The sequence below is a fragment of the Ovis canadensis genome, chromosome 3, assembly GCF_042477335.2.
Source record: "Ovis canadensis isolate MfBH-ARS-UI-01 breed Bighorn chromosome 3, ARS-UI_OviCan_v2, whole genome shotgun sequence".
Classification (NCBI taxonomy): Eukaryota; Metazoa; Chordata; class Mammalia; order Artiodactyla; family Bovidae; genus Ovis; species Ovis canadensis.
This window is the reverse complement of record NC_091247.1, coordinates 206859460-206875954: the sequence shown is the minus strand read 5'-3', so window position 1 is coordinate 206875954 and position 16495 is coordinate 206859460. Positions and strand designations below refer to the sequence as shown.

General features: G+C 33.5%; 1 protein-coding gene across 10 annotated transcripts in view; it reads left to right on the top strand.

The window, feature by feature from the left end:
- Nucleotides 1-16495, top strand: part of ATF7IP (activating transcription factor 7 interacting protein) — a 116041-nt gene that overhangs the window by 26795 nt on the left and 72751 nt on the right. For 2 of the 10 annotated variants that reach the window (XM_069585657.1, XM_069585653.1), the window contains exon 2: nucleotides 14951-15019. The exons of 6 other annotated variants lie outside the window; for them this stretch is intronic. The gene's annotated coding sequence lies outside the window, so the exon portion shown is untranslated. Of the gene's footprint in view, nucleotides 1-12867; nucleotides 12917-14950; nucleotides 15020-16495 lie in introns of those variants that run through there. 2 more of the 10 variants (XM_069585655.1, XM_069585651.1) reach the window with 1 other exon arrangement.

The following is a 16495-nucleotide window of genomic DNA, read 5'->3' as shown; positions in this document are numbered from 1 at the left end:
AAGAATATGTCACACAAAATATGTTCTTATGTAGATACTTGTAATGTAACATGCCTAAGTGTTGATATTGAGTGCATACTTTTGTAATATTCACCAGTGGTAAGTATGTCGAATAATTTAAACATCGTAATAGTGACACTTGAAGATGTATTATCTTATTATCTGGTAAAACATAAAGCAATATGATTCTAAGAACACGTCTATTTAATGATCATTTACTATTTAAGTGATTAATTAAAATTTGAGAGGCAGCTGTAGAGTAAAATAAGGACAGCTTTTAGCTAATATGAATTATAATTTATATTTTTAATGATTGTTAAAGTAGCAATCATTGGATTTATGTAATCATGTTGATCTATGCCACAAATTAAGGCTTTTGAATATCTCTGGAGGTGAAAAATATTTTTGATGTAGTGGGGTTAGAATTTCAGTTATATAAGAACTCTAAGTTGGTTTTTTCTTATTACCTGGATTTTAATCATGTTAGTAAATAGATAACTAGATATATTCTAGAACCAGTCAGTGCCTGTTGGGGAACAAATGGGGGAGGTTTACTCAGCAGTATTCTTCAGTTTGGTCATCAAATGTGGACTGCTTTATGTAAATTGTTCTTACTGGCGCCAGCTAGCTGTAACTGCAGTCTGGCTGTGCTAGGGCAGCAAATAATATGTGTCATGGATTTTCTGTTTGGAATGTATAAGAATGCAGCCTTTTGGACTGAAAGAACAGAGTTGATGCCTTAGAATAGGAGTACTGAGACCTCCACAATTGCCAGTGAATAAGTGAAATAGTAGGAAGCTATAAGCCTTTTAAGTTTCTGTTCTGCGTTTATAGATTTGTACCTATTGATACTATTGGGTAATATGTGGGAGGTACTTAACTGCACACAGTTGCTGCAGACCTAATAGTTGGCAGCATAGAAAGCTATACAAAAGAATTCTGATTCTAGGCATTTTCACTTGCAACAGTCCTTTGGAAGATGTACGTTGAGTGTTCTGTGAGCTTCACTGACATGCTGTCTGATGTTTTCTGGCTTTTGTGGTTGATAGGATGTTTGCTGCACAAACTACACAACAGATGTGAACCACTGAAAGGAGTTTTAGTATGTAGCCAATCTACTGTATTCCTATTTTTTTTTAAATGAATATGTACCAAACAAGGAATTAAGGCTCTAAAAAAGCTGATCTAGAAATCTGCATTAGCTTTTATGCTTATACAAATGAACTGAGTAGCAGTGGTTAACAGAAGAGGAAGTCTTTTTCACAGTATCAAGCTGCCCACAGGTAAGAGATTCAGGTCCTTTTTCTATGATAACTCTTCTCCCTCCCCTACCTCCTCAGGCCTTATCTCTGTCTCTCTCTCACCTTTGGGAAGTTTTTTGTTTTTAGTTTTATTAGTACCAAGATTACTAGATTGTTTACTGTTAATTTTCAGGAGATTCTGAATGTCATGTTTGGATTTGATTTCTTAAAAATATTTTCATCTTCTCTAATTTATCTCAGGTTTAAATTGAAATTAACAGTAGGCTTCATATATGAGTATTATTCATGCATACAATATGTTCTTATTACATAGAAATCAGCTTTAGGTCTCTTCATAGTCCTGTTACTGTGTTCTCAGTTGTAGTGACACCAACTGGTACATAAAGAGCTATGACTTTTTGTAACCTTACTAAACATGAAGTTTTAGTTTAAATGTACCCCCTTTGACTTCAGAATCAGAATGCTTATGTTTTCACAAGTGACTCATTAACATACATTAGGTAATGTATGTTTATACATTTAACATGGTCAAGTGTTCCCTACCACCTTTATCATTTCCATTTCCACATATTTAAATTCATCACCATTTTATGATGTGAATTTAAGAATCTAAAACTAACAAGAATGTGTTAATTAGAAATTCTGTTGAGTCTAATATTTTATTTCTTAAGCTCGGTGAAAGGTACATGAGCATTTATTATTATTTTTTTGTGTGTCTGAAAAATTGCATACAAAAAATCTCATTGAAATAAAAATAAAGAACTATATAAAATAATGAACATGGTAACTGTTATTGTAAGTCAGGCATAACAGAGGCAACTCAGCATGCATGAAAAGATACGAAGATTTATGTTTATAAAGAAATGCATACTGATATATCAGTATTGTTCAGTTGCTAAGTCTTGTCAGACTCTTTGTGACACCATGGATTGCAGCGTGCCTTCTCCTGTCCTTCACTCTTTCACACTGTATCAGTATGGCCAATGATAAGATATATTACAGATTGATATAATAGTTTTAGAGGGATGAGAGTGGGGAGGTAAGAAAGTTGAATGAAGCTAAGAGGGGGTAGTGAGGCTAGTTTAGAGAAATGGAGGGAAGGAATTAGAGTAGGCAGTTCTCTGCCTTTGCATTCTTTTCTGGCAGTTAAATAGCAGGTTCTTTCTGCAACCTGAAAGTGCTAGCTTTAGTTGGGACTTCAGTTCTCTAGATGAAGGGTAGTTGGTCCTTTATTACTGTATAGTTGAATACTTAAAATCTAGAGGTCAACTGTGATAAAAGGCACACTCATGTTTTAGGGGCCTGAACTATTTCCCGTTGCCCTTTGACTGTATTGCTTGGGATTTTAAAAATGATTGTTTTAATATATGTTCTGTTGAAGTATAGAAATGTATATTTGTGGATATATTTCCTCCAAGTAAAGAATTTCACTAGAATTGGAGAAATGGTGATAGTAGAAATTATATCAATTTTGAATAATGTACTTGAGGTTCAGTGGAAGAATGAGGCTGGATGTGTTCTCTTGGTGTAGAGAGCACAGCTGGGAAATGTTTTCAGACTTCTCTTTGAGGCAATGTTTGGGAGAATGTTGGGCTAGGAAGACAGTGGAGATAGACTGGTTTATATATGTATATAGATAAAGAGGCAAGGAGTTGTTAAACCAAAACTGAGGCATTTATTGATTACTATTAGAGTTCGGGGTCACAGCAAAGAAAGATGATGGAAAATAGGAGTATTCTGTCTATAGAGAAGAAAACCTAATAAGAGGCATATAAGACAAAAATAAAGGACATGAGCATAATAAAGATGTGCAGTCTTTGAGACTGTTAAGCTTGAGTGTGCATGATCCAAAAATCTAGGGAATGAAATTTGAAGTTTTAGTTTTGGTGTTCCTCTTAGGCAACAACTTTTGTTTAGCAAGCAGTGTAGACTTAGAAGATCTTCGAAGTGAAACGGACGAGAGTAATCTAACATCACACCTTGCACTGGAGTCTACTGTTTGTTATTTCTGATAGGTAGTTATCTGGCTTCTGCATCAACATTTCTAATGGCAGAAAAGAAAGGCTCTAATTTTATCAGGCAGTTCCTTCTTTTGTTGGGCATCCAAAACAATAAACGTTTGCAGATTTTGAGACAAAATTGGCCTTTCATTGTTTTGTTCCTGCCCTCTACCTTGTGTCTGTCTCTTTCTCTGTGTATCTCTCTGTAATTTTTACATGACAAATCTGCACTATTTAAAGAAAGCCATTGAAATTATCTTGTGTTTTCTAGGCTAAATGTCCACCATTTTTCTGACGTTTGCTCATATACTGCATTACTCTAGGTCATTCTTCAGCCTGGTCATCCTCTTGTTTATTCTACTGTTTTTATTTTTTTTAATATAAATTTATTTTAATTGGAGGCTAATTACTTTACAATATTGTATTGGTTTTGCCATACATCAACATGAATCCGCCACGGGTATACACGTGTTCCCCATCCTGAACCCCCCTCCCACCTCCCTCCCCATACCATCCCTCTGGGTCATCCCAGTGCACCGGCTCCGAGCATCCTGTATCCGGCATCGAACTTGGACTGGCGATTCATTTCACATATGATATTATACATGTTTCAATGCTATTCTCCCAAATCATCCCACCCTTGCTAGTATTCTACTGTATTTAAAATTCTCTTTTTATCTGTGATGCTCATAAGTAAATACATTACTAAAAAGAATGTTCTTTTTTTCTGACAGTGTACTTCTGTTCTCCAGTTTTAAGTTTGCATTGACATTTTTGGCAGCCACTTTCCACTGCTGAATTTTATTGAGTTTGCAATAAGTTAAAATCCCTTAGTCTTTTTCATGTATTCCATTGATAACATGTAATATACTTAAATATTTGAACCAAGTATATTATCTTATAATTATATTTTCTTAATTTCTAATGTGGTTTATTATGCTTTCTTTCGATTTTCCTTGCTTGTTTTCCCCCTTTAGGAAGTCTTTGAAAGAGCTGGTTTTAGATTTCATTGATTGCTTGCTGTTTTATTGAGTTTCCCATTATAATTTTCAGTTTTTATTATAGTTACTTTCTTTGGGTTTATAACTTTTACTAGCATTTTTGAGTTTGTGCTTCTTTATTAATATATGCATTTAGGTTTTCTCCTGAGTGTCATTTTAGTTGAATTCCCTGGGTGGTATTTTGTTAATACTTTGTTGTTTATATTGTTTTACCACTGACTGCTCCTTAATCTAAAGTTTGGGTTTTTTTTTAATTTATAAGAAGATAACTTTCCCTCTCATTTCATTATTGTTTATCTAACTGTGTTAAGTTATGGCTAGAGAATGTGGCCTTGTGTGAATTATTTTGGAGGGGTTGGTCTTTGAATTTATTAATATTCCCTTGTCACCATATGCACAGTCAATATTGATATATAGTTGATTTTTGTTCATAAAAATTTGTATTCTGGGTTTTTTGGATATACAGTTCTATTTACTTTTTTACTGAGAGACTTCACTTCTTCACTTCAGCATGTTAGTTGAGAAATGCATTTTTAATATTGTTTTTTTCATCTGTAGCATTTAGAAAGAGGTGTCTATCTTTCTGGATTTATTAGTTTTTCCTTAAATTTTTAAAAATACATTTTTGGTTTATGTGATTTGAAGTGGTATTATTTAGGTACATCAGACATAATGTTTCTAGTGGATTGTACCTTTCATTGATTAGAAATACCTTCTTTGTTCCATTACTGGATTTTAAATTTGAATTTGTTTCATATGTTACAGGTATGTTTTATACATATGCTGACCTTTTTTTTGGTTGGCATTTGCCTCATGTATCATTTTTACCTGTTAGTTTTCAACCTTTCTATGCTATTTTATTATAAGGTAATACATAGCACATATTTATTTGATGATATTTTTGTCATTTTACCCAGTTTGAAGCCTAAGTAACTTTTAGATTGATCATTTTCTTTATTCCTTTGTTCCCTATTCGACAATCTTAAAGTCCATTAATTCCCATTTTGTAATCATCTTGTGTTTTGTTCCAGAATATTTGTTTTAAAGATGGTCGGTCCTCAATTATTTTAGTCTGCTCATGAGTTTTACTTGTTTTGTGGAGCATTGCTATTTATCTGAGTTATCTGAGTTTCTTCCTAGGGTCTTTTGCTGTCTTCTATCTGTAAGTATATCTTTATATATGTTAGCAATAATCTATTAACTCAGTCTTTGCTCATGAGTAATATTTTTATTTTTCCTATCCTTGTTGATTTTCTGGCAATAGGATTCTAGGCTAAAAATAACTGTCCCCCTGAGCTTTGGGGATATTATTGTTTTATTTTAGCATTTAGTATTGCTGATGACAAGTCTGATGTCAGTTTAATTTTTATTCCTTTGTAGTTAAAATGATGTTTAAAAAATTCTGAGTTATTAGTATTTCTTCATATGGGTTTTCTGAAATCTTAACATAGTATGTCTATCTAAGTGTTAAAAAAATTTAATTTAGTCTGTTTTGGTAATTAGTTTTTCTTTGGAAAACTTTTTTTTTTAGGTCTGTGAGGTTTTTTTCTTACTTTTCTCCTTTTGTCCCCCCTCAGTTCCTTTTTTCTATAATTCCTCTTGGATGAAAGTTGTTGCTTCTGGGTATATCCCTCATATCTCTTAGCTTTCTGTTTGCCCTTTGTATAATCTCTACCTCTGCCTGCCCTGAAATTTTTAATTGATTGTACTCATCTTTGTGCTTGAGAGTTCCTATTTTACTTTGGGTATATGCTGACCCAGGTGATTATGAGGGAGCTGTTGCTTGCTGCTCATGGCATAAGCTGGGAATTTGTGGTTTCAGTGGTAGCCTTCTTTCCCTGTCTCTTCTGGAGCTTAGTGTCTATGTGAGTCACTACCCTGTCTACATTCATAAATGTCACTGCTGCCTTGGTTTAGCATTAGCATGAAAGAGATTGGGAAAAGTGGAATAAGCTTAACTGTTAAGATAAATCACACAAATATGTTGTCATTTGAAAATTGAAACTGATATATCAGGTCTAAGTAAAAGTTTATATCTGTTGTCTTCTCCTCAAGGGAACTGCTATAACTAGTTTGGCATTTATCCTTCCAGACTTTGAAATATCATTTATATGCATATATAAATGTTTATAAATATATTATTTTTCATTTTAAAGCATAATTGCATAAAATTTTGAATACTTATTGACTACTTATATGTCTAAGAATTTTCTATTTATGTCACTCTCTATAACATTTTTATGAAGGCAGGCATTATAATAGTCTCAGTTTCATAGATAAAGATACTGAGGCAAGGAGAGGATAAGTATCTTGGACAGGTTATTTAAGAAGGAAATGATCATACCTGTATTCAAAGAGGTATGTCTGATTTCAAAGTTTATACTGTTAAGTACGTTGAATTCTGTAGCTACTTGTATACTTAATATTCACACCAATAAAAAGTATCTACTGTGTTCTTAATTTCTCTTATTGTTCTTTATTCTTTAGTGGATCTTCCAGTATTTTTTAACTATTAGGGATTGATTATTAATTTGTTTGTTTGCTATTATAGTACAGCAGTAGATATCCTGATACATTACCTTTTAAAAATATATTATTAGTAATACTTAAGATGGATATCTCAAAGTATTCTTTGGTGTGTGAAAGTGCAAGTGGCTCAGTCTTGTCAGACTCCTTGGGACCCCATGGACTGTAGCCCACCAGGCTCCTCTGTCCATGAGATTCTCAAGGCAAGAACACTGGAGTGCATTGCTGTTCCCTTTTCCAGGGGATCTTCCCGACCCAGGGATCTAACCCCGGTCTCTTGCTCTGCAGGCAGACTCTTTACTATCTGAGCCACTAGGGAAGCCCTTTGGTGTATCAAAGTGATACACAGTTCTGCTTATTTGCCCCTGAAAATATTTATGACACTGAAGTCTTATATCAGCAGTGTATGATGCTACTCATTGCTGTATATTATCGCTAACAGTATTCTTTACTGTCTGAGCCACCATGAATCCCAAGTAGTTGCCAATCTGATGTAAACAAAGTATTTTCTCTTTGTTTTGTCTTTTTCTAATTATTATGGAAGTTGAATATTTTTTCTTATGTTCCTTTTATGAATTGCTTATTTGATTTTTTTTTTTTTGTCCTTTTGAGTTTTTTGTCTTTTTAATTCGCTAATACTCTCTTGTTCTGGTACTAATCCTATTATCACTGTGCTTTTCTTTTTTTTGAACTGGGGGCTCTGCTACCACAGCTGCGCAGTAGGCCTGCTTCCTAGCCCCAGGTGACAAGCTCTGCCTATTTGGCTGTGCAGCCACTAGGCTGGCAGGCTGCTGCCCACTAATTGGCATGCCCTTGGTGCGAGGCACCCCAACTCAGTGCACTGTCCTCCCCAGAAGAGAAGCCGAGATTGGTGCCCACGGAAGACCGGCAGGTGGAGGAAAGGAAGGAGGAGGCCTAGCACTTGAGAAGGGCTGGGTGCGAGCCCGCCATGCTCTTTAGGTTTCAAGTGTTTCTTGAAACTTGTGGTTACGTGTTACTTTTCTGTGCCTTTGATATTTCTCTACATTGAGTCATATACCCAGCATAGTTCTAATATTTCACATACTTTCATAATTTTGTCAGGCTTTTTCTTATATGTTGATGTTTCTAGATACCTTTTTTCTTGCTAATCTGAATTAAATGCTTTGTTCTTTATATCTTCTCTGAGGTCTTACTCTTTTTGTTAAGATTTCTAGAACAGTAAATGTATGAGTATAGTACCACACTTTTTGTTTTTGCCTTTTATGGAAATGTCTGTCATGTTTTACTACTAAATATGAAGTTTCCTATTGGTTTGAAGTTGCCATTATCAGCTAAACAAGCAGTCTTTATGTTCTTAATTTTCATTTTTACCAGTGAATGAGTCAGGGAACATACTCAATGCCTTTCCAGTTTCTGTTGAAAGATGACAGTTAATTTTTAGGATGTTAATACATATCTGAATATGCTTAATTTTTAAGTTATTAGAGGTGTTTAAAATGTTTAAAAAGTGCAGTTTAGGATAGAAAATTCTTTTCATTTAGTAGTTAGCCACGCCTGTAGGGATAGAGTGCTTCTAATGAGAATGTATAATTTTTTGTTTCTGGGCCTTAAAGATCTAATAGGAAGTCTCAGTCATTTCATAGAGACTGCCCTCCTAGTTTCTCCAAGAACTGTTCTCTGCACACTATATTATTGAGAGAGTTGTTATTGCCATTAACAGTGACCTAGCTAATCACATGTCTTCTCCAGTAGAATAACTTTAGAATGTGTATTCCAACATTTAAAGGATGATAAAAAAATTTTATAGTGAACTATGATAAATATTTAAAAATACCAAAGTAAGGTCTTTGATCTGAATTTGTGAACCCTTGAAAAGAACTTGGTGGCTTATTGCATTTATGATTGTATTTATTTGGGTTTCCCTCCCCAACCCCTTCCTTTTCCTTTTCTTTCATTTTCTTTCTTTCTTTTTTTTTTTTTTAAATTCTGGAGGCTCTAGGCTCAGTTAAATATTTTAATGTGGCAGACAGCCAGATTTCCAATAGTCCTGAACTCAGCATGTTGCTGTTGCTTAGCAACTACTTGTGAAGTCTTGTGGATATAACTGAATTATAAGTAGGGTTATGGGCAGAAGTGCAATTGAGATTGGTAAGAAAGGAATGCTCTTCCCCCCACCCTGCCCCCATCTCCCCCCCCCCCCCCATTTGAATTTGAGTTATTCTTTATGCAGAGTCAGTTTTCAGAAATCTGGCTCATAAAAACTGGGTGTACTAACCCTATCAGGAAGACAGTAAGGCTCTGTAGAGGTCTTGTTTGTAATTACACATTTGAAAGTCTGTTTTTATTATTAGGATTAAATAGTCTATACCAGAGAGATAGCAGTAAATGGAAAATAAAGTACTTCTCCTAATTTTCATGGTTATTCACATAGAAAAGTTTCTACAGATTGTATTACTGCCTATATTTCTTTTCTACATTTATGTTAAAATTTACATGTGTAACAAATTTTTGGTTATATTTCTATAAAAGTTTTTAATCACATTGTTTCTTTAGTGTCTTAAAAACTGTCCTATAATAGTGACCATGTAGGCATTTGATAAATACACAAGTACTCCAAGCTATCTTTGCCATTTCTCAGTAGAGCAATGGGTTTTCGAGTGGAATTTATTAAAATTTTATTTAAGAGTCAAATTTTAAGGATCCTCTCAGTCCTTTGTTTTCCATTCATTCCAGATGGAAAACTTTAGACCTAAAGGTCTTGAATGATTTATCCAAGCCAACTCTCTCCAATCTGTTTTTTTCTGCAGTATTATCTTCTACTGATGCAGATCTAAAAACCTTTTTTTTTTTTTGCACTCATATTTCATCAGTTTATACAAAGTTTAATTGTAGTCTGTAATTTAAAGTAAAAAATTCAGTAGCAAGCACAACTAATATGAGCAGATTTAAATAAGAACAGAAGAACATGAGATCTCAGTAATACTTACGGTCATCAGTCAATATGTTTATAGAATGGGTGGAAAACATTGGCTTCCTTGGTCTAATGGTTAGTAGGAGAGAGATTAAGAGAGTTTCCAAAGTATAATATTTTGGTGAGATTTGCAGATTTTTTAGGTTCTAACAGAAAACAAAGTGATAATCCTTAGTTTTTGGTAAAGGAACTGTGTTTTCTTAAAATATATCACAAGATTTTTGTAGTAGCTTCTGATAGCCCAACTTGTGAAGAAAGTAAGCTTTTTAGGAACATTTGCCTAATGCGAGTAGATTATATTCTCATGCATTGTTTGCCAGGGAGATTTCAGAGTGGGCATGTAATTTTTCTTTTTTTTTTTTGCTCCCTGGAAGAGTGCTGATCCATTCTGAGTTGTATGCCAAAGAGAGATCTTGTTATCAAAAGCAAAAGTTTTTTTTAAATTCTAACAGAAGAAAAACATAGATTTGCAAATAAGATCAATTCAAAAAGTTACAGTAAACATAATTTTAGTTAAAGCTATTCAGTGATAATATACTAGCAAATATTGCTTTGCTACAGAAGAGAAAAATTATAGGTACAGAGAAGAATTTGAGTTTCCTCTTTGAAATGAAAGATTAGGTTTATTTTTTTAATTTAGTTATGTTTGTTGTTAGAGTTAAACTTCTGTACACATAGGCTATGGCCACAGAATATTTGGTTGTCAGATGACATTTTGAATTCCTGTGGGTTGTAGGAGGGCAGGGTCTAGAGATGGGTAAGAGTATAGAGAGATTGAGGAGGGTGACATTTCTGGCATGTATCTAAACTTCTCTAGAGCATTTACTTGCTGTACTAATTTTTAACACTAAGGTGCCATTAATAGTTCAGTCCTCCCAAAATTCCAATTGGCGTGTGGTAAAATGTTTACTTTGAATAATCAGCAAATTTCATGCTTTTTCTGTTCTCTTGAAATATAAAATTGGTGTCAGTAAAACTAAAACATATAATAACTGCTTTAAATAATTTTAAGGAAATATGAAATGCTAAGATATATATTTAAAGTGATCATTTGACTTACATATCTGGAATTGTAAAATACTTTTTCCCATTTGTGCCTTGTTATCAAATTTCAACCCATTTGTTACATTCTTCTTCTCTAATTATAACTCATAGGTTAATTCATATCTTTTCTTTTGATGAGGATCATAGTTTGTTCACGTAAGTAAACAAGATGAATTTACATTTAAGATTTAAATTGTCTTAAAGATGTGGATACGGTTCTAAGTTAGATCTGAATATCCAAGTCACACGTGAATAGAACATTAAGAAAAATAAGTAAAACAATAAGCTAAGTTACCTTTCATTCAGACCACTGCTTAAAATAATAATATTCATGTTTTTAAATGCTTGGTTAAACTTAATTTTAGAATCTAGCTACTCTTAAAAGGATATACTACCAATGGATTGCTTTTCTGATGTATTTTCATCCTTTACTGGAGCTCTTTTTGTTACTTAAAACTGTTCTGCATTTTTATGTCTTAAACACATTGTTTATAAGCTTTATTAAAAATAAGTCTTTTACATGTAATTTTCATAATGAAGTTTTTAGGCTTTACTAATATCAAATACATGAATTCCTTTTTTGACCAAAGAAAACATTTTAAAAGTTAATTTACCACTTTATTAAAACATAATGGAGGCTTTGAGATATTTAAAACATGAACTTTGATAGGCCACATTTGTTTTAATATAATTTGATTGTAACCAACCTTTCATTTCAACAGCTATAATTTAAATTCTTGAAAATAAAGATTTTTTTCCCATTTTACTTTTTCTCTTTATTTTCCTTTTATTTAGTTATTTTTAATTTTGGTCATTCTTTAGTAGCTCATGAGCTTCATAGTTAATTATATTAGACTTCACATTGCTTGGCATCGTTATGATTCTTCAGAGTAAATGTGTTATATACATACAAGCATGCATACTAAGCATAATTGGGGCTTCCCTGGTGGCTCAGATGATAAAGAAATCTGCCTGCAGTGTAGGAGACCTGGGTTTGATCCCTAAGACAAGAAGATCCCTTGGAGAAGGAAACAGCAGCCTATTCCAGTATTCTTGCCTGAAGAATTCCAGTATTCTTGCCTGAAGAATTCCAGGAACAGAGGAACCTGATGGGCTACAGTCCATGGGGTTGCAAAGAGTTGGACACCACTGAGTGACTAATGCTGAGAAAGACTGAAGCATAATTAGGTTGGAAAGTTAGAATGATGGCAAACATTTCTTTTATTTGGGTGACAGAAACGTGTTGTCAACTTTAATGTTATCCCATGTTAGACAAAACTGAAAAACCAAACATAGCGGTATTGTAAACATTAAATATTTATATGTTTAACTTTAACTTGACATGAGTAACAAGATTGTTTTCCTCAGGAATTGTTTTAGTTTGATTGAAAAAAGTTATTGAATGTTGACTGTGTGGAAAGCACTATATGTTGGAACAAGTTTGTGTCAAAAAAAATAAGGCCTAATCCCCACCTGTTTAGAGATCTGCTTTGATTAATATTTAATCTTTGTATTCTTAATACACAGTAAAATCTTTTACCCTTAAGTAAGATTCTCAAATGATTGCAGGGGAAAAGTGTTAGAAAAAAAATGCAGCACTATTCATATTTTGATAGATTTTAGAAGTTTAGAGATGTAAGAACTATGATTAAAGTGTTAACTTTTTCTCCTGAAAAAAGAACACTTAAATATTTAGGTACATATATACATGTGTGTATATATAAGTAAAATAGTATGGACAATGGCATGTAACTTGAAATTGGTCCATTAATTTAGCTTAGAATTCATTTTTCTTTAATTGCCACTTAGTAAGGAAAAGTTCCAAATTAATATTCTAGATGATGAAATGCAAGGTACATAATTTTCCCCAGGAAAATAAAGTGTTTTTGCTAGTGGTTTTCCTCTTATATTCACATCTATTCTGGGATTCATACCAGCATATTGTTTCTATTTTTAGGCTGTTGCCAGGCAGATAAAAAATTTCTCCTTTTAGGATTGCCCACTTTCTAGTTTTCTGATTGGTTACATGAACCTGCTTTCTTTAGCCAACCACAGTGACTATGCAAATTGTATTTCAGTTTCTGTTGCAGTGAGAGAACTGATAAGATGGCTGCAGGGTTTTCCTTTGGGGTATGTTTATTATTCTAAAGAGGATTTTCATCATTATGTAATAATAAGCAAAAGTAGATCTTTTACAAAATAGTATTTTACTTTTTGAAATGTGAAATCAACTAATTAAACAAGTTTTATAAGCCTTGAAAAATGCCTCTTCTGTCAGATTAGGTTAATTTTAATGGAGTTCTGTATTGAACCTTGTTAGAGGCAGCATTTTGTGTCAGTGGGTAAATGTTACCTTTTGTTAGTAAATAAACATCCTGACTTCTCAAAGGAAGGTTGACTTCTGTGTAAACCTGATGTATGTGAACATGCCAACATGTTAGTGTGTAATTCTGTCAGATATTCTAGATTACTACCTTTGCTTTATAAAATAATTTCATTGTTTCGCTTAAGAATCATTTTTTATTTTAGTTATATGTATATAGCCCATTATTCTTTTAGTCAGTGTTCACTAAGTGTACATTATATTCCAGACACTGTGTAGCTTATTAATATTATTTCCGGGTATTTAGTTTATGTTTTATTCTTTTGTTAAATGACCTGTGAAGTACGTCATAGTGATACCAGCAGATTTTTAAGATATTCTCTGACAGCAAAACTTGGGCATTTAAAATGTATTAATCTTATACTAAATACTTGATGAGATGTGCCAAAGTATTTCATAAAATAGATATAAATGTAGGTATTATAGTCCATTTATAATATTTTAAAAATTGAAGTATAGTTGACTTACGGTTTTACATTAGTTTCAGGTATAAAGTGTGATTCAGTGTTACTATAGGTTACATACCATACAAAGTTACTACAGTTTTACTGACTGTATTCTCTGTGCTGTGACATTCTTTCCCTGTGACTTATTTATTTTATAACTGGTAGTTTGTACCTCCTGATCCCCTCCACCTGTTTCACTCATTCCCCACATTACCTCCCTGAATAATTATTTCTATAAAGATACATGTAACGTACTGGTAAATACAGTGGCAAGACACTTCATACTGAATAAAGACAGCTCTGGTAAACTGTGACAAAGCATTATGTAACACCAGAAAGTTCAGTAAATAAATCTTGTTTATAAGCAAGTTTATCATTAATTACATGTAAGGCCTGTTGGTTATAGTGCCAGTTTATAGTAAAAGAGAATGCTCCTGTTTCAGTTAAGACTCTCTAGTCCTTTTGGAAAAGGCAGTTGATTGCATTTTCTGTGTATAGGATACTTGATTCATGTATGTACCTGGAGTGTTCATTTGCACCATGCTCAGTACTGTTTTCTTGTTGGTAAAATTTGTTTTGTTCTTTTATCTTCTCATGCCCATTATTACATCCTGTGAGATAAACATACTACAGAATTATGTCCCATTTAGGACAGGGGGGAAAAAATAACTGGCTTATCTGAGAGGAACACATGGAGAACAAGGTGGTTGTTTTTTTCTACATATTGCCTTTTATAGAAGTATACTAGTGTAATTACAGGTATACTTGTTGACCTAGAAGTGTTAATTTCCTAAAGTGGGAACCAATACTCAGTTCTTTTTGTTTTTGTTGCTTTGTCTATGTTGAAAGTGTGACTCAGTAAAAGTCATAGGTTGAAAACAAATGAAAAATTATTCAACTCTAGTTTTGCTGTTAAAAAAAAATCACAGGCTTATTGAAATGTAATTCACATGCCATACAATCCACATGATTAAAGTATACAACTTATTGGTTTCTAAAACATTCACACAGTTGTGTAACCATCACTACAATTAATTTTAGAATGTTTTTTATTACATTATAAAGAAATCTTGTATCCGTCAGGAGCCATTCCTCATTTCTTCCCCAACCCCCAGTACTAGCCAGCTACTTATCTGCTTTCTGTCTTTATAGATTTGCCTATTCTGGACATTTCATATAAATAAAATTACTCAGTGTGTCGCCTTTTGTGATAGGCTTCTGTCACTCGGCATGTTTTCAGGGTTTATTCATGAAGTAACATTTATCAGTACTTCATTCCTTTTTATAGCCAGATAATATTTCATTTTAATGGATATACCACATTTTATTTATCAGTTGCTGGACTATGCTGGACTATGGCTGTTATGAATAGAACACTTTTAGGAGGTTATCAGAAGTGCTTCTGTGAGTATTTATGTACAAGTGTTTGCATGGACGTGATTTTATTTCTTGTTGATATGTATACCTAGGAGTAGAATTGCTAGATTATTATAGCAGTACTGTTGAAGAAGTGCCAGCCTCTTTTCCAAAGCACCTGCTCCACTTTACAGCCCCATCAGCTGTATGAGGATTCCAATTTCTCTCCATCTTTTGCTAACACTTGTTATTTTCTGCTTTGGTTATAACCATTGTGTTGTGTGTGAAGTGTTAATTATGGTTTTGATTGGCATTTCTCTAATGACTAATGATTTTGAGCATCTTTTTATGTTTGTTGCTTATTGGCTTATCTTTGGAGAAATATCTGTTCAAGTCTTTTGCTCATTTTTAAATTGGGTTGTTTTATTATTATTGAGTCATAGCAGTTTTTATATAGTCTAATAGATACAAGTCTCTTTTCAGGTATATTTACACATATTTCCTCCCATTGTGTGAGTTATCTTTTCACTATCTTGATGGTGACTTTTGCAGCACAAAAATTTTTAATTTTTATGAGGTGCTGTTTTTTTTTTTTCCGTTGTTAATCTCGGGACATATATAAGAAATCATTGACTGTTCTAAGGTCATGTAGATTTATATCTGTTTTCTTTTAAGATTAAAAATTTTAGCCATTAGATTTAGGTCTTTGACCCATTTGGAGTTAGTCTTTATTTATGGTATGAGATAGGGGTCAAAAGTCATTATTTTGCATGTGGCTATTCAGTTGTTTCTGCACTATCTATCTGTTGAAAACACTGTTTGTTCCTCATTGAATGGTCTTAGCACTCTTGTCAAAAATTATTTAACCATAAATGTGAGGGTATATATTTTGACTGTTCTAATCCATTGCTGGAAGAAGCACAAGCGGGAATCAAGATTGCTGGGAGAAATATCAATAATCTCAGATACGCAGATGACACCACCTTTATGGCAGAAAGTGAAGAGAAACTAAAAAGCCTCTTGATGAAAGTGAAAGCGGAGAGTGAAAAAGTTGGCTTAAAGCTCAACATTCAGAAAACGAAGATCATGGCATCTGGTCCCATCACTTCATGGCAAATAGATGGGGAAACAGTGGAAACACTGTCAGACTTTATTTTGGGGGGCTCCAAAATCACTGCAGATGGTGATTGCAGCCATGAAATTAAAAGATGCTTACTCCTTGGAAGGAAAGTTATGACCAGCCTAGATAGCATATTGAAAAGCAGAGACATTACTTTGTTGACTAAGGTCCGTCTAGTCAAGGCTATGGTTTTTCCAGTAGTCATGTGTGGATGTGAGAGTTGGACTGTGAAGAAAGCTGAGTGCCAAAGAATTGATGCTTTTGAACTGTGGTATTGGAGAAGACTCTTGAGAGTCCCTCGGACTGCAAGGGGATCCAACCAGTCTATCCTAAAGGAGATCAGTCTTGGGTGTTCTTTGGAAGGAATGATGCTAAAGCTGAAGCTCCAGTACTTTGGCCACCTG